Below are 18,265 nucleotides of genomic sequence, written 5' to 3' on the forward strand. Positions count from 1 at the left end.
GTCAGTGACTCGGTACAGGCCAGGGAGTCAGTGACTCTGTAAAGATCGGAATCATTGACTCTGTACAGAGAGGGAGTCAGTGACTCTGTACACACCGGTAATCAGTGAATCTGTACAGACATTTGGTCAGTGAATCTGTACAGGCCGGGAGTCCGTGACTCTGTATGTACCGGAATCAGTGACTCTTTTCAGACAGTGAGCCAGTGAACCTGTGCAGACCTGGAGTCAGTTGCTCTCCACAGATCGGGTGGCAGTGACTCTGTCGAGACCGGGAGTCAGTGCCTCTGTAAGACCGGGAGTCAGTAACTCTGTACAGACCGGGCGTCAGTGACTCCGTACAGACCCGGAGTCTGCGAGTCTGTACAGACCGTGAGTCAGTGACTCTGTGCAGTCGGGGAGTCATTGATTTTGTACAGACCTGGAGTCGGTGACTCTGCACAGGCCGGGAGTCAGTGACTCTGTACAGTTCGGAGTCATTGATTATGTACAGACCTGGAGTCAGCGACTCTGTACAGACCGGGAGTCAGTGATTCTGTACGTACCGCAAGTCGGTGACTCTGCACAGACCGGCAGTCTGTGATTCTGTACGGCCCTGGAGTCAGTCACTCTGTCCAGACCGGGATTCAGTGAATCTGCATCGACCGGAAGTCAATAACTATGTACAGACGGGGAGTCAGTGAGTCTGTTCAGACCGGGAGTCGGTGATTCTGTACGGACTTGAAGTCGGTGACTCTGTGCAGACCGGAAGTCAGTGACTCTGCACAGACCGGACGTCAGTTACTCTGTACAGACCGGGAATCAGTGGCTCTGTGTATAGCGGGATTCAATGACTCCCTGCAGACCTGGAGTCAGTGAATCTGTACAGACCGGGAGTTAGTGGCTCTGTGCAGAACTGGAGTCAGGGATTCTGTCGAGACCGGGTGTCAGTGAGCCTTAACAGATCGGGAGTCAGCATCTCTGAACGTACCGAGTGTTAGTGACTCTGTCCAACCCGGAGTCAGTGACGCTGTCCGACCGGGAGTCAGTAATGATGTGCAGACCAGGAGTCAGTGACTCTGCACAGACCGTGGGTCAATGACTCTGTATGGAACGCGAGTCAATTACTCTGTACAGGCCGGGAGTCACCGACTCTGTGCAGTTAGGAATCATTGAATATGTACAGACCTGGAGTCAGCGACTCTGCACAGAGCGGGAGTCAGTGACTCTGTACCGACCGGAAGTCGGCGACTCTGTACAGACCGGAATAAGTGACTCGCTACAGGCCGTGGAGTCAGTGACTCTGTACAGATCGGGAGTCAGTAAGTCTGTACAGACCGGGAGTCATTGAGTCGGTACAGGCCGGGGAGTCAGTGACTCTGTAAAGATCGGAATCATTGACTCTGTACAGAGAGGGAGTCAGTGACTCTGTACACACCGGTAATCAGTGGTTCTGTAAGACCGGGAATCAGTAACTATGTACAGTCCTGCAGTCAGTGACTCTGCACAGACCGGAATCAGTGAATCTGTACAGACAGTGAGCCAGTGAACCTGTACAGGCCGGGAGTCAGTTGCTCTCCACAGATCGGGTGGCAGTGACTCTGCACAGAGCGGAAGTCAGTGACTCTGTCGAGACCGGGAGTCAGTGCCTCTGTAAGACCGGGAATCAGTAACTCTGTACAGACCGGGCGTCAGTGACTCCGTACAGACCCGGAGTCTGCGAGTCTGCACAGACCGTGAGTCAGTGACTCTGTACAGTCGGGGAGTCATTGATTTTGTACAGACCTGGAGTCGGTGACTCTGCACAGGCCGGGAGTCAGTGACTCTGTACAGTTCGGAGTCATTGATTATGTACAGACCTGGAGTCAGCGACTCTGTACAGACCGGCAGTCTGTGATTCTGTGCGGCCCTGGAGTCAGTCACTCTGTCCAGACCGGGATTCAGTGAATCTGCATCGACCGGAAGTCAATTACTATGTACAGACGGGGAGTCAGTGAGTCTGTTCAGACCGGGAGTCGGTGATTCTGTACGGACTTGAAGTCGGTGACTCTGTGCAGACCGGAAGTCGGTGACTCTGTGCAGTCCGGACGTCAGTTACTCTGTACAGACCGGGAATCAGTGACTCTGTGTATAGCTGGATTCAATGACTCCCTGCAGACCTGGAGTCAGTGAATCTGTACAGACCGGGAGTTAGTGGCTCTGTGCAGAACTGGAGTCAGGGATTCTGTCCAGACCGGGTGTCAGTGAGCCTTAACAGATCGGGAGTCAGCATCTCTGAACGTACCGAGTGTTAGTGACTCTATCCAACCCGGAGTCAGTGACGCTGTCCGACCGGGAGTCAGTGATGATGTGCAGACCAGGAGTCAGTGACTCTGCACAGACCGTGGGTCAATTACTCTGTATGGAACGCGAGTCAATTACTCTGTACAGGCCGGGAGTCACCGACTCTGTGCAGTTAGGAATCATTGATTATGTACAGACCTGGAGTCAGCGACTCTGCACAGAGCGGGAGTCAGTGATTCTGTACCGACCGGAAGTCTGCGACTCTGCACAGACCGGAATCATTGACTCGGTACAGGCCGTGGAGTCAGTGACTCTGTACAGATCCGGAGTCAGTAAGTCTGTACAGACCGGGAGTCAGTGAAACTGTGCAGACCTGGAGTCAGTGGCTCTGTACAGATCGGGTGTCAGTGTCTCTGTGCAGACCGAAGTCAGTGACTGTGTGTGGACCGGGAGTCAGTGACTCTGTACAGACCTGGAGTCAGTGACTGTGTGTGGACCGGGAGTCAGTGACTTGTTACAGACGGGGTGTCAGTCACTCTCTGCAAGGAACTACCTTCCGGTCTGTGCAGAGTCACTGACACCGACAGTTCGTGACTGCGTACAGACAGGAATCAGTGACTCTGTACATACCGAGAGTCAGTGAATCTGTACAGACCGGGAGTCAGTGACTCTGTGCAGACCGGGAGTCGGTGATTTTGTACGGACTTGAAGTCGGTGATTCTGACGGAAGTCACTGAATCTGCATAGACCGGAAGTCAGTTACTCAGTACAAACTGGGATTCATTGACTCTCTACGGACCTGGAGTCAGTCACTTTTTACAGACGGGGTGTCACTGACTCTCTGCAGAGTAACTTCCTTCCGGACTGTACAGAATCACTGACACCGAGAGTTCGTGACCCTGTACAGACCGGAATCAATGACTCTGCAGACATGGAGTCAGTGAATCTGTACATACCGGAATCACTAGGATGCTACCGGGACTTGATGGTTTGACTTATAGGGAGACGTTAGATAGACTGGGACTTTTTTCCCTGGAGAGTAGGAGGTTAAGGGGTGATCTTATGGAAGTCTCTAAAATAATGAGGGGCACAGATAAGGTAGATAGTCAAAATCTTTTCCCAAAGGTAGGGGAGTCTATAACGAGGGGACATAGATTTAAGCTGAGAGGGGGAGAGATACAAAAGGGTCCAGAGGGGCAATTTTTTCACTCAAAGGGTGGTGAGTGTCTGGAACGAGCTGCCAGAGGCAGTAGTAGAGGCGTGTACAATTTTGTCTTTTAAAAAGCATTTGGACAGTTACATGGGTAAGATGGGTATAGAGGGATATGGGCCAAGTGCAGGCAATTGGGACTGGCTTAGTGGTATAAACTGGGCGTCATGGACATGTTGGGCCGAAGGGCCTGTTTCCATGTTGTAACTTCTATGATTCTATGATTCTATGATCAGTGAATCTGTACAGGCAGGGAGTCAGTGAATCTGTACAGGCCGGGAGTCCGTGAATCTGTATGGACCGGAATCAGTGACTCTGTGCAGACAGTGAGTGAGGGAATCTGCACAGACCTGGAGTCAGTGGCTCTGTACAGGCCGGGTGTCAGTGAATCTATACAGAACGGGTGTCAGTGAGTCTTCATCGATCGGGAGTCAGTAAGTCTGTACAGACCGGGAGTCAGTATCTCGGTGCATGCCGGGGAGTCAGTTACTCTGTAAAGATCGGAATCATTGACTCTGTACAGAGACGGAGTCAGTTACTCTGTACAGACCAGAATCAGTGAATCTGAACAGACTGGGAGTCAGTGAATCTGTCGAGGCCGGGAGTCCGTGAATCTGTATGGACCGGAATCAGTGACTCTTTTCAGACAGTGAGTCAGTGAACCTGTGCAGACCTGGAAGTCAGTGGCTCTCTACGAATCGGGTGGCTGTGACTCTGTACAGAGCGGAAGTCAGTGACTTTGCATAGACCGGACGTCAGTTACTCTGCACAGACCTGGAGTCAGTGACTCTGTGCATTGCGCGATTCAATGACTCTCTGCAGACCTGGAGTCAGTGAATTTGTACAGAACGGGAGTTAGTGGCTCTGTGCAGACTGGGAGTCAGTGATTCCGTCCAGACCGGGTGTCAGTGAGTCTTTACAGACCTGGAGTCAGTCTTTCTGAACAGACAGAGTGTGAGTGACTCTGTCCAACCGGGAGTCAGTGACGCTGTACGACCGGGAGTCAGTGATGCTGTGCAGACCTGGAGTCAATGACTCTGCACAGACCGGGAGTCAGTTACTGTGTATAGAACGGGAGTCAATTACTCTGTACAGGCCGGGAGTCAGCGAATCTGCGCAGTTCGGAATCATTGATTATGTACAGACCTGGAGTCAGCGACTCTGTCCAGAGCCGGAGTCAGTGATTCTGTACCGACCGGAAGTCGGTGACTCTGTACAGACCGAAATCAGTGACTCGGTACAGGCCGGGGAGTCAGTGACTCTGTACAGATCGGGAGTCAGTAAGTCTGTACAGACCGGGAGTCAGTGACTCTGTCCAGGCCGGGGAGTCAGTGACTCTGTAAAGATCGGAATCATTGACTCTGTACAGATCGGGTTTCAGTGACTCTGTACAGACCCGAAGTCAGTAACGGAGTCGAGAACGGAGTCATTGGCTCTGTCAGACCGGGAGTCAGTAACTCTGAACAGACCGGGCGTCAGTGACTCCGTACGGACCCGGAGTCTGTGCGTTTAATTCGACCGGGAGTCAGTTACTCTGTACAGTCGGGGAGTCATTGATTCTGTACAGACCTGGAGTCGGAGACTCTGCGCAGGCCGGGAGTCAGTGACTCTGTACAGTTCGGAATCATTGATTATGGACAGACCTGGAGTCAGCCACTCTGCACAGACCGGGAGTCAGTGATTCTGCACGTACCGCAAGTCATTGACTCTGTGCAGACCGGCAGTCAGTGATTTTTATACGGCCCGGGAGTCAGTTACTCTCTCCAGACGGGTAGTCAGTGAATATGCATTGACCGGAAGTCAATTACTATGTACAGACCGGGAGCCAGTGACTCTGTTCAGACCGGGAGTCGGTGATTCTGTACGGACTTGAAGTCGGTGACTCTGTGCAGACCGGAAGTCAGTGACTCTGCAGAGACCGGACGTCAGTTGCTCTGTACAGACCGGGAGTTAGTGACTTTGTGCATAGCGGGATTCAATGATCTCTGCAGACCTGGAGTCAGTGAATCTGTACAGAACGGGAGTTATTGGCTCTGTGCAGACTGGGAGTCAGTGATTCCGTCCAGACCGGGTGTCAGTGAGTCTTGACAGACCGGGAGTCAGGCTCTCTGAACAGACAGAGTGTCAGTGACTCTGTCCAACCGAGAGTCAGTGATGCTGTACGACCGGGAGTCAGTGATGCTGTGCAGACCTGGAGTCAGTGACACTGCACAGAGCGGGAGTCAGTGATTCTGTACAGATCGGGAATCAGTAAGTCTGTACAGACCGGGAGCCAGTGACTCGGTACAGGCCAGGGAGTCAGTGACTCTGTAAAGATCGGAATCATTGACTCTGTACAGGGAGGGAGTCAGTGACTCTGTACACACCGGTAATCAGTGGCTCTGTAAGACCGGGAATCAGTACCTATGTACAGTCCTGCAGTCAGTGACTCTGCACAGACCGGAATCAGTGAATCTGTACAGACATTGAGTCAGTGAATCTGTACAGGCCGGGAGTCCGTGACTCTGTATGTACCGGAATCAGTGACTCTTTTCAGACAGTGAGCCAGTGAACCTGTGCAGACCTGGAGTCAGTTGCTCTCCACAGATCGGCTGGCAGTGACTCTGCACAGAGCGGAAGTCAGTGACTCTGTGCAGACCGGAAGTCAGTGACTCTGCATAGACCGGACGTCAGTTGCTCTGTGCAGACCGGGAGTCAGTGACTTTGTGCATAGCGGGATTCAATGATCTCTGCAGACCTGGAGTCAGTGAATCTGTACAGAACGGGAGCTATTGGCTCTGTGCAGACTGGGAGTCAGTGATTCCGTCCAGACCGGGTGTCAGTGAGTCTTGACAGACCGGGAGTCAGGCTCTCTGAACAGACAGAGTGTCAGTGACTCTGTCCAACCGAGAGTCAGTGACGCTGTACGACCGTTAGTCAGTGATGCTGTGCAGACCTGGAGTCAGTGACACTGCACAGAGCGGGAGTCAGTGACACTGCACAGAGCGGGAGTCAGTGATTCTGTACAGATCGGGAATCAGTAAGTCTGTACAGACCGGGAGCCAGTGACTCGGTACAGGCCAGGGAGTCAGTGACTCTGTAAAGATCGGAATCATTGACTCTGTACAGAGAGGGAGTCAGTGACTCTGTACACACCGGTAATCAGCGGCTCTGTAAGACCGGGAATCAGTAACTATGTACAGTCCTGCAGTCAGTGACTCTGCACAGACCGGAATCAGTGAATCTGTACAGACATTGAGTCAGTGAATCTGTACAGGCCGGGAGTCCGTGACTCTGTATGTACCGGAATCAGTGACTCTTTTCAGACAGTGAGCCAGTGAACCTGTGCAGACCTGGAGTCAGTTGCTCTGCACAGATCGGGTGGCAGTGACTCTGCACAGAGCGGAAGTCAGTGACTCTGTGCAGACCGGAAGTCAGTGACTCTGCATAGACCGGACGTCAGTTGCTCTGTGCAGACCGGGAGTCAGTGACTTTGTGCATAGCGGGATTCAATGATCTCTGCAGACCTGGAGTCAGTGAATCTGTACAGAACGGGAGCTATTGGCTCTGTGCAGACTGGGAGTCAGTGATTCCGTCCAGACCGGGTGTCAGTGAGTCTTGACAGACCGGGAGTCAGGCTCTCTGAACAGACAGAGTGTCAGTGACTCTGTCCAACCGAGAGTCAGTGATGCTGTACGACCGGGAGTCAGTGATGCTGTGCAGACCTGGAGTCAGTGACACTGCACAGAGCGGGAGTCAGTGATTCTGTACAGATCGGGAATCAGTAAGTCTGTACAGACCGGGAGCCAGTGACTCGGTACAGGCCAGGGAGTCAGTGACTCTGTAAAGATCGGAATCATTGACTCTGTACAGAGAGGGAGTCAGTGACTCTGTACACACCGGTAATCAGTGGCTCTGTAAGACCTGGAATCAGTACCTATGTACAGTCCTGCAGTCAGTGACTCTGCACAGACCGGAATCAGTGAATCTGTACAGACATTGAGTCAGTGAATCTGTACAGGCCGGGAGTCCGTGACTCTGTATGTACCGGAATCAGTGACTCTTTTCAGACAGTGAGCCAGTGAACCTGTGCAGACCTGGAGTCAGTTGCTCTCCACAGATCGGGTGGCAGTGACTCTGCACAGAGCGGAAGTCAGTGACTCTGTGCAGACCGGAAGTCAGTGACTCTGCATAGACCGGACGTCAGTTGCTCTGTGCAGACCGGGAGTCAGTGACTTTGTGCATAGCGGGATTCAATGATCTCTGCAGACCTGGAGTCAGTGAATCTGTACAGAACGGGAGCTATTGGCTCTGTGCAGACTGGGAGTCAGTGATTCCGTCCAGACCGGGTGTCAGTGAGTCTTGACAGACCGGGAGTCAGGCTCTCTGAACAGACAGAGTGTCAGTGACTCTGTCCAACCGAGAGTCAGTGACGCTGTACGACCGGGAGTCAGTGATGCTGTGCAGACCTGGAGTCAGTGACACTGCACAGAGCGGGAGTCAGTGACACTGCACAGAGCGGGAGTCAGTGATTCTGTACAGATCGGGAATCAGTAAGTCTGTACAGACCGGGAGTCAGTGACTCGGTACAGGACAGGGAGTCAGTGACTCTGTAAAGATCGGAATCATTGACTCTGTACAGAGAGGGAGTCAGTGACTCTGTACACACCGGTAATCAGTGAATCTGTACAGACATTTGGTCAGTGAATCTGTACAGGCCGGGAGTCCGTGACTCTGTATGTACCGGAATCAGTGACTCTTTTCAGACAGTGAGCCAGTGAACCTGTGCAGACCTGGAGTCAGTTGCTCCCCACAGATCGGGTGGCAGTGACTCTGTCGAGACCGGGAGTCAGTGCCTCTGTAAGACCGGGAGTCAGTAACTCTGTACAGACCGGGCGTCAGTGACTCCGTACAGACCCGGAGTCTGCGAGTCTGTACAGACCGTGAGTCAGTGACTCTGTGCTGTCGGGGAGTCATTGATTTTGTACAGACCTGGAGTCGGTGACTCTGCACAGGCCGGGAGTCAGTGACTCTGTACAGTTCGGAGTCATTGATTATGTACAGACCTGGAGTCAGCGACTCTGTACAGACCGGGAGTCAGTGATTCTGTACGTACCGCAAGTCGGTGACTCTGCACAGACCGGCAGTCTGTGATTCTGTACGGCCCTGGAGTCAGTCACTCTGTCCAGACCGGGATTCAGTGAATCTGCATCGACCGGAAGTCAATTACTATGTACAGACGGGGAGTCAGTGAGTCTGTTCAGACCGGGAGTCGGTGATTCTGTACGGACTTGAAGTCGGTGACTCTGTGCAGACCGGAAGTCAGTGACTCTGCACAGACCGGACGTCAGTTACTCTGTACAGACCGGGAATCAGTGGCTCTGTGGATAGCGGGATTCAATGACTCCCTGCAGACCTGGAGTCAGTGAATCTGTACAGACCGGGAGTTAGTGGATCTGTGCAGAACTGGAGTCAGGGATTCTGTCGAGACCGGGTGTCAGTGAGCCTTAACAGATCGGGAGTCAGCATCTCTGAACGTACCGAGTGTTAGTGACTCTGTCCAACCCGGAGTCAGTGACGCTGTCCGACCGGGAGTCAGTAATGATGTGCAGACCAGGAGTCAGTGACTCTGCACAGACCGTGGGTCAATGACTCTGTATGGAACGCGAGTCAATTACTCTGTACAGGCCGGGAGTCACCGACTCTGTGCAGTTAGGAATCATTGATTATGTACAGACCTTGAGTCAGCGACTCTGCACAGAGCGGGAGTCAGTGACTCTGTACCGACCGGAAGTCGGCGACTCTGTACAGACCGGAATAAGTGACTCGCTACAGGCCGTGGAGTCAGTGACTCTGTACAGATCGGGAGTCAGTAAGTCTGTACAGACCGGGAGTCATTGAGTCGGTACAGGCCGGGGAGTCAGTGACTCTGTAAAGATCGGAATCATTGACTCTGTACAGAGAGGGAGTCAGTGACTCTGTACACACCGGTAATCAGTGGCTCTGTAAGACCGGGAATCAGTAACTATGTACAGTCCTGCAGTCAGTGACTCTGCACAGACCGGAATCAGTGAATCTGTACAGACAGTGAGCCAGTGAACCTGTACAGGCCGGGAGTCAGTTGCTCTCCACAGATCGGGTGGCAGTGACTCTGCACAGAGCGGAAGTCAGTGACTCTGTCGAGACCGGGAGTCAGTGCCTCTGTAAGACCGGGAATCAGTAACTCTGTACAGACCGGGCGTCAGTGACTCCGTACAGACCCGGAGTCTGCGAGTCTGCACAGACCGTGAGTCAGTGACTCTGTACAGTCGGGGAGTCATTGATTTTGTACAGACCTGGAGTCGGTGACTCTGCACAGGCCGGGAGTCAGTGACTCTGTACAGTTCGGAGTCATTGATTATGTACAGACCTGGAGTCAGCGACTCTGTACAGACCGGCAGTCTGTGATTCTGTGCGGCCCTGGAGTCAGTCACTCTGTCCAGACCGGGATTCAGTGAATCTGCATCGACCGGAAGTCAATTACTATGTACAGACGGGGAGTCAGTGAGTCTGTTCAGACCGGGAGTCGGTGATTCTGTACGGACTTGAAGTCGGTGACTCTGTGCAGACCGGAAGTCGGTGACTCTGTGCAGTCCGGACGTCAGTTACTCTGTACGGACCGGAAATCAGTGACTCTGTGTATAGCTGGATTCAATGACTCCCTGCAGACCTGGAGTCAGTGAATCTGTACAGACCGGGAGTTAGTGGCTCTGTGCAGAACTGGAGTCAGGGATTCTGTCCAGACCGGGTGTCAGTGAGCCTTAACAGATCGGGAGTCAGCATCTCTGAACGTACCGAGTGGTAGTGACTCTATCCAACCCGGAGTCAGTGACGCTGTCCGACCGGGAGTCAGTGATGATGTGCAGACCAGGAGTCAGTGACTCTGCACAGACCGTGGGTCAATTACTCTGTATGGAACGCGAGTCAATTACTCTGTACAGGCCGGGAGTCACCGACTCTGTGCAGTTAGGAATCATTGATTATGTACAGACCTGGAGTCAGCGACTCTGCACAGAGCGGGAGTCAGTGATTCTGTACCGACCGGAAGTCTGCGACTCTGCACAGACCGGAATCATTGACTCGGTACAGGCCGTGGAGTCAGTGACTCTGTACAGATCCGGAGTCAGTAAGTCTGTACAGACCGGGAGTCAGTGAAACTGTGCAGACCTGGAGTCAGTGGCTCTGCCCAGATCGGGTGTCAGTGACTCTGTGCAGACCGGAAATCAGTGACTGTGTACAGGCCGGGGAGTCAGTGACTCTGTACAGACCTGGAGTCAGTGACTCTGACGGACCGGGAGTCAGTGACTTTTTACAGACGGGGTGTCAATGACTCTCTGCAGAGTCACTGCCTTCCGGTCTGTACAGAGTCACTGACACCGAGAGTTCGTGACACTGTACAGACCGGTATCAGTGACCCTGTACAGACAGCGAGTCAGTGAATCTGTACATACCGAGAGTCTTCCAGTCTGTATAGAGTCACTGACACCGAGAGTTCCTGACTCTGTGCAGACCTGGAGTCAGTGACTTTGCACAGACCGGGAGTCAGTGACTGTGCAGACAGGGAGTCAGTGAAACTGTACAGGCCGGGTGTCGGTGACTCTGGATGGACCGGAATCAGCGACTCTGTTCAGACAGTGAGTCAGTGAAACTGTGCAGACCTGGAGTCAGTGGCTCTGTACAGCTCGGGTGTCAGTGACTCTGTAACGACCGGGAGTCAGTGACTTTGTACAGACGGGTGTCAGTGACTCTCTGCAGAGTCACTTCCTTCCGGTCTGCACAGAGTCACTGACATCGAGAGTTCGTGACTCTGTGCAGACCGGTATCAGTTACTCTGTACAGACAGGGAGTCAGTGAATCTGTAGGACCGGGAGTCACTGACTCTGTACGGACCTGGAGTCAGTGTCTCTGTGCAGACAGTTAGTCAGTGAATCTGTACAGACCTGGCGTCAGTGGGTCTGTACAGACCGGGTGTCAGTGACTCTGTACAGACTTGGAGTCAAAGTCCCTGGGCAGACCGGGATTCAATGGCTCTGTGCAGACCGGGTGTCGGTGATTCTGTGCGGACTTGAAGTCAGTGACTCTGTGCAGACCGGAAGTCAGTGACTCTGCAAAGACCGGAAGTCAGTGACTCTGTCCAGACCGGGTGTCAGTGATTCTGTGCATAGCGGTATTCAGTGACTCTCCGCAGAACTGGAGTCAGTGAATCTGTACAGACCGGGAGTTATTGGCTCTGTGCTGACCGGGAGTCAGTGAATCTGTACAGACCTGGCGTCAGTGAGCCTTTACAGACGGGGAGTCAGTAACTCTGAACGGACCGAGTGTTAGTGACTCTGTCCAACCGGGAGTCAGTGACGCTGTACGACCGGGATTCAGTGTCCCTGTACAGACAGGAAGTCAGTGACTCTGTACAGGCCGGGAAGTCAGTGATTCTTTGCAGACCTGAATTCAGTGACGTTCTCCAGACCGGGAATCGATGTTACTGTACGGACCGGAACCCGGTGACTCTGTACAGACCGGGCGTCAGTGACTCTTCGCAGACCGGGAGTCGGTCACTCTGTACAGACCGGGTGACCGTGGTTCTGTACATACCTGGAATCAGTTACTGTGCACAGACCTGGAGTCGGGTTCTCTGCACAGACCGTGATTCAGTGGTTCTGTACAAAACGGGAGTCCATGATTCTGCACGGATCGGGAGTCAGTGAATCTGCACAGACAGGGAATCATTGACGCTGTACAGAGCGAGAGTTAGTGATTTTGAACAGACAGGGTGTCAGTAACTCTGCATAGACCGGAAGTCAGATTCGCTGCACGGACCGGAAGTCAGTGATTCTGGACAGAATGGGAGTCAGTGATTCTGCACAGACCGGGAATCAGTGACACTGCAGACCGGGATTCAGTGACGCTGTACAGGCAAGGAGTCCGTGAATCTGTACAAACCGAGAGTCAGTGAATCTGTCCAGACCGGGAGTCAGTGGCTCTGTACAGACCGGGTGTCAGTGTCTCTGTCCAGACCGGGTGTCAGTGAGCCTTCAGAGACCGGGAGTCGGTAACTCTGAACGGACCGAGACTTAATGACTCTGTACTGACCTGGAGTCAGCAACTCTGCGCAGACCGGGAGTCCGTGACACTGTACAGACCGGAATCAGTGACTTTGTACAAACAGGGAGTCATTGATTCAGCACAGACCTGGAGTCAGTTTCTCTGTACAGACTGGGAGTCAGTGGCTCTGAGCAAACCTGGATTCAGTGTCCCTGTGCAGACCGGCATTCAATGGCTCTGTGCAGACCGGGAGTCGGTGATTCTGTACGGACCTGAAGTCAGTGACTCTGTGCAGACCGGAAGTCGGTGACTCTGCATAGACCGGAAGTCAGTTACTCTGTGCAGACCAGGAGTCAGTGACTCTGTGCGCAGCGGGATTCAATGACTCTCTGCAGACCTGGAGTCAGTGAATCTGTACAGACCGGGAGTTAGTGGCTCTGTTCAGACCGGGAGTCAATGATTCTGTCCAGACCGGGAGTCAGCGACTCTGAGCAGTTCGGAATTATTGATTATGTACAAACCTGGAGTCAGCGACTCTGCACAGAGCGGGAGTCAGTGGCTCTGTACAGACCGGGTGTCAGTGACTCTGTACAGACCGGGTGTCAGTGAGCCTTCAGAGACCGGGAGTCGGTAACTCTGAACGGACCGAGACTTAATGACTCTGCACTGACCTGGAGTCAGTAACTCTGCGCAGACCTGGAGTCCGTGACACTGTACAGACCGGAATCAGTGACTTTGTACAAACAGGGAGTCATTGATTCAGTACAGACCTGGAGTCAGTTTCTCTGTACAGACTGGGAGTCAGTGACTCAGTGCAAACCTGGATTCAGTGTCCCTGTGCAGACCGGCATTCAATGGCTCTGTGCAGTTCGGAATCATTGATTATGTACGGACCTGGTGTCAGCGACTCTGCACAGAGCGGGAGTCAGTGATTCTGTTCCGACCGGAAGTCGGTTACTCTGTACAGACCGGAATCAGTGACTCTGTGCAGACAGTGAGTCAGTGAATCTGTGCAGGCCGGGAGTCCGTGACTCTACACGGACCGGAATCAGTGACTCTGTTCAGACAGTGAGTCAGTGAAACTGTGCAGACCTGGAGTCAGTGGCTCTGCACAGATCGGGTGTCAGTGACTCTGTGCAGACCGGAAATAAGTGACTGCGTGCAGGCCGGGGAGTCAGTGACTCTGCACAGACCTGGAGTCAGTGACACTGTACGGACCGGGAGTCAGTGACTTTTTACAGACGGGGTGTCAGTGACTCTCTGCAGAGTCACTGCCTTCCGGTCTGTACAGAGTCACTGACACCGAGAGTTCGTGACACTGTACAGACCGGTATCAGTGACCCTGTACAGACAGCGAGTCAGTGAATCTGTACACACCGAGAGTCTTCCAGTCTGTACAGAGTCACTGACACCGAGACTTCCTGACTCTGTACAGACCTGGAGTCAGAGACTCTGCACAGACCGAGAGTCAGTGACTGTACAGACAGGGAGTCAGTGAATCTGTGCAGGCCGGGAGTCCGTGACTCTGCACGGACCGGAATCAGTGACTCTGTTCAGACAGGGAGTCAGTGAAACTGTACAGGCCAGGAGTCCGTGACTCTGGATGGACCGGAAACAGTGACTCTGTTCAGACAGTGAGTCAGTGAAACTGTGCAGACCTGGAGTCAGTGGTTCTGTAGAGCTCGGGTGTCAGTGTCTCTGTAAGGACCGGGAGTCAGTGACTTTGTACAGATGGGTGTCAGTGACTCTCTGCAGAGTCACTTCCTTCCGGTCTGCACAGAGTCACTGACATCGAGAGTTCGTGACTCTGTACAGACCGGTATCAGTGACTCTGCACAGATAGGGAGTCAGTGAATCTGTTCATACAGAGATTCAGTGAATCTATACAGACCGGGAGTCAGTGAATCTGTAGGACCGGGAGTCACTGACTCTGTACGGAACTGGAGTCAGTGTCTCTGTACAGACAGTTAGTCAGTGAATCTGTACTGACCTGGCGTCAGTGGCTCTGTATAGACCGGGTGTCAGTGACTCTGTACAGACCGGGAGTTATTGGCTCTGTGCTGACCGGGAGTCAGTGATTCTCTCCAGACCGGGTGTCAGTGAGCCTTTACAGACCGGGAGTCAGTAACTCTGAACGGACCGAGTGTTCGTGGCTCTGTCCAACCGGGAGTCAGTGACGCTGTGCAGACCTGGAGTCCATTACTCTGTACAGAACGGGAGTCAATTATTGTGTACAGGTCGGGAGTCAGCGACTCTGTGCAGTTCGGAATCATTGATTATGTACGGACCTGGTGTCAGCGACTCTGCACAGAGCGGGAGTCAGTGATTCTGTTCCGACCGGAAGTCGGTTACTCTGTACAGACCGGAATCAGTGACTCTGTGCAGACAGTGAGTCAGTGAATCTGCACAGTCCTGGATTCAGTGGCTCTGTACAGGCCGGGTGTCAGTGACTCTTTCCAGACCTGGTGTCAGTGGGTCTCCATAGATCGGGAGTCAGTAAGTCTGTACAGACCGGGAGTCGCTGACTCGGTACAGGCCGGGGAATCAGTGGCTCTGTAAACATCGGAATCATTGACTCTGTGCAGAGAGGGTGTCGGTGAATCTGTACAGGCCGGGACTCCGTGACTCCGTATTGACCGGAATCAGTGACTCTGTTCACACAGTGAGTCAGTGAACCTGTGCAGACCTGGAGTCAATGGCTCTCTTCAGATCGGGTGTCAGTGACTCTGTACAGACCGGAATCAGTGACTTTGTACAAACAGGGAGTCATTGATTCAGTACAGACCTGGAGTCAGTTTCTCTGTACAGACCTGGAGTCAGTGACTCTGTGCAAACCTGGAGTCAGTGTCCCTGTGCAGACCGGGATTGAATGGCTCTGTGCAGACCGGGAGTCGGTGATTCTGTACGGACCTGAAGTCGGTGACTCTGTGCAGACCGGAAGTCGGTGACTCTGCATAGACCGGAAGTCAGTTACTCTGTACAGACCTGGAGTCAGTGATTCTGTGCGCAGCGGGATTCAGTGACTCTCTGCAGACCTGGAGTCAGTGAATCTGTACAGACCGGGAGTTAGTGGCTCTGTTCAGACCGGGAGTCAATGATTCTGTCCAGACCGGTCGTCAGTGAGGCTTTACAGAACGGGAGTCAGTAACTCTGAACAGACCGAGTGTTCGTGACTCAGTCCAACCGGGAGTCAGTGACGTTGTACGACCGGGAGTCAGTGATGCTGTACAGACCTGGAGTCAGTGACTCTACACAGACCAGGTGTCAGTTACTCTGTACAGAACGGGAGTCAATTACTCTGTACAGGCCGGGAGTCAGCGACTCTGAGCAGTTCGGAATCATTGATTATGTACAGACCTGGAGTCAGCGACTCTGCACAGAGCGGGAGTCAGTGATTCTGTACCGACCGGAAGTCGGTTCCTCTGTACAGACTGGAATCAGTGACTCTGTGCACACAGTGAGTCAGTGAATCTGCACAGTCCTGGAGTCAGTGGCTCTGTGCAGGCCGGGTGTCAGTGACTATGTACAGACCGGGTGTCAGTGAGCCTTCATAGTTCGGGAGTCACTAAGTCTGTACAGACCGGGAGTCAGTGAATCGGGAAAGGCCGGGGAGTCAGTGACTCTGTACAAATCGGAATCATTGACTCTAAACAGAGATGGAGCCAGTGACTCTGTACACTCCGGCAGTCAGTGGCTTTGTAAGACCGGCAGTCAGTTACTCTGTACAGACCGGGAGTCAGTGATTCTGTGCATAGCGCGATTCAATGACTCTCGGCAGATATGGAGTCAGTGAATCTGTACAGACCGGGAATTAGTGACTCTGTGCAGACAGTGAGTCAGTGAATCTGCACAGACCTGGAGTCAGTGGCTGTGTACAGGACGGGTGTCAGTGACTCTGTACAGACCGGGTGTCAGTGAGTCTTCATAGATCGGGAGTCAGTAAGTCTGTACAGACCGGGAGTCAGTGACTCGGTACAGGCCGGGGAATCATTGACTCTGTGCAGAGAGGGAGCCAGTGACTCTGTACAGACCTGTAGTCAGTGGCTCTGTAAGACCAGGAATCAGTAACTCTGTAAGTGTTGCAATCAGTGACTCTGTACGGACCGGGAGGGAGTGACTTTGTACAGCCGGGGTGTCAGTGACTCTCTGCACACCGGGAGTCAGTGACTGTACGGGCCGGGAGTCAGTGTCTCTGTTTGGACCGGAATCTGTGAATCTGTACAGGCAGGAAGTCAGTGAATCTGTACAGGCCGGGAGTCCGTGACTCTGTATGGACCGGAATCTGTGACTCTGTTCAGACAGTGAGTCAGTGAAACTGTGCAGACCTGGAGTCGGAGGCTCTGTGCAGATCGGGTGTCATTGACTCTGTACAGACCGGAGGTCAGTGACTGTGTACAGGCCGGGAAGTCAGTGACTCTGCATAGACCTGGAGTCAGTGACTCAGTACGGACCGGGAGTCAGTGACTTTTTACAGACGGGGTGTCAGTGACTCTGTGCAGATCGGAATCATTGACTCTGTACAGAGAGGGAGTCAGAGACTTTGTACAGACCGGTAGTCAGTGGCTCTGTAAGACCTGGAGTAACTCTGTACAGTCCTGCAATCAGTGACTCTGTACGGACCGGCAGTCAGTGACTTTGTACAGACGGGGTGTCAGGGACTCTGTACAGAGCCACTGCCCTCCGGTCTGTGCAGAGTCACTGACACCGAGAGTTCCTGACTTTGTACAGACCTGGAGTCAGAGACTCTGCACAGACCGAGAGTCAGTGACTGTACAGACAGGGAGTCAGTGAATCTGTGCAGGCCGGGAGTCCGTGACTCTGCACGGACCGGAATCAGTGACTCTGTTCAGACAGTGAGTCAGTGAAACTGTGCAGACCTGGAGTCAGTGGCTCTGCCCAGATCGGGTGTCAGTGACTCTGTGCAGACCGGAAATAAGTGACTGCGTGCAGGCCGGGGAGTCAGTGACTCTGTACAGACCTGGAGTCAGTGACTCTGTACGGACCGGGAGTCAGTGACTTTTTACAGACGGGGTGTCAGTGACTCTCTGCAGATTCACTGCCTTCCGGTCTGTACAGAGTCACTGACACCGAGAGTTCGTGACACTGTACAGACCGGTATCAGTGACCCTGTACAGACAGCGAGTCAGTGAATCTGTACATACCGAGAGTCTTCCAGTCTGTACAGAGTCACTGACACCGAGACTTCCTGACTCTGTACAGAACTGGAGTCAGAGACTCTGCACAGACCGAAAGTCAGTGACTGTACAGACAGGGAGTCAGTGAAACTCTACAGGCCAGGAGTCCGTGACTCTGGATGGACTGGAAACAGTGACTCTGTTCAGACAGTGAGTCAGTGAAACTGTGCAGACCTGGAGTCAGTGGTTATGTACAGCTCGGGTGTCAGTGTCTCTGTAAGGACCGGGAGTCAGTGACTTTGTACAGGTGGGTGTCAGTGACTCTCTGCAGAGTCACTTCCTTCCGATCTGCACAGAGTCACTGACATCGAGAGTTCGTGACTCTGTACAGACCGATATCAGTGACTCTGTACAGACAGGGAGTCAGTGAATCTGTACATACCGAGATTCAGTGTATATATACAGACCGGGAGTCAGTGAATCTGTCGGACCTGGAGTCACTGACTCTGTACGGAACTGGAGTCAGTGTCTCTGTACAGACAGTTAGTCAGTGAATCTGTACAGACCTGGCGTCAGTGGCTCTGTACAGACCGGGTGTCAGTGA

The sequence above is a fragment of the Heptranchias perlo genome, chromosome 41 (assembly GCF_035084215.1).
Source record: "Heptranchias perlo isolate sHepPer1 chromosome 41, sHepPer1.hap1, whole genome shotgun sequence".
Lineage (NCBI taxonomy): Eukaryota > Metazoa > Chordata > Chondrichthyes > Hexanchiformes > Hexanchidae > Heptranchias > Heptranchias perlo.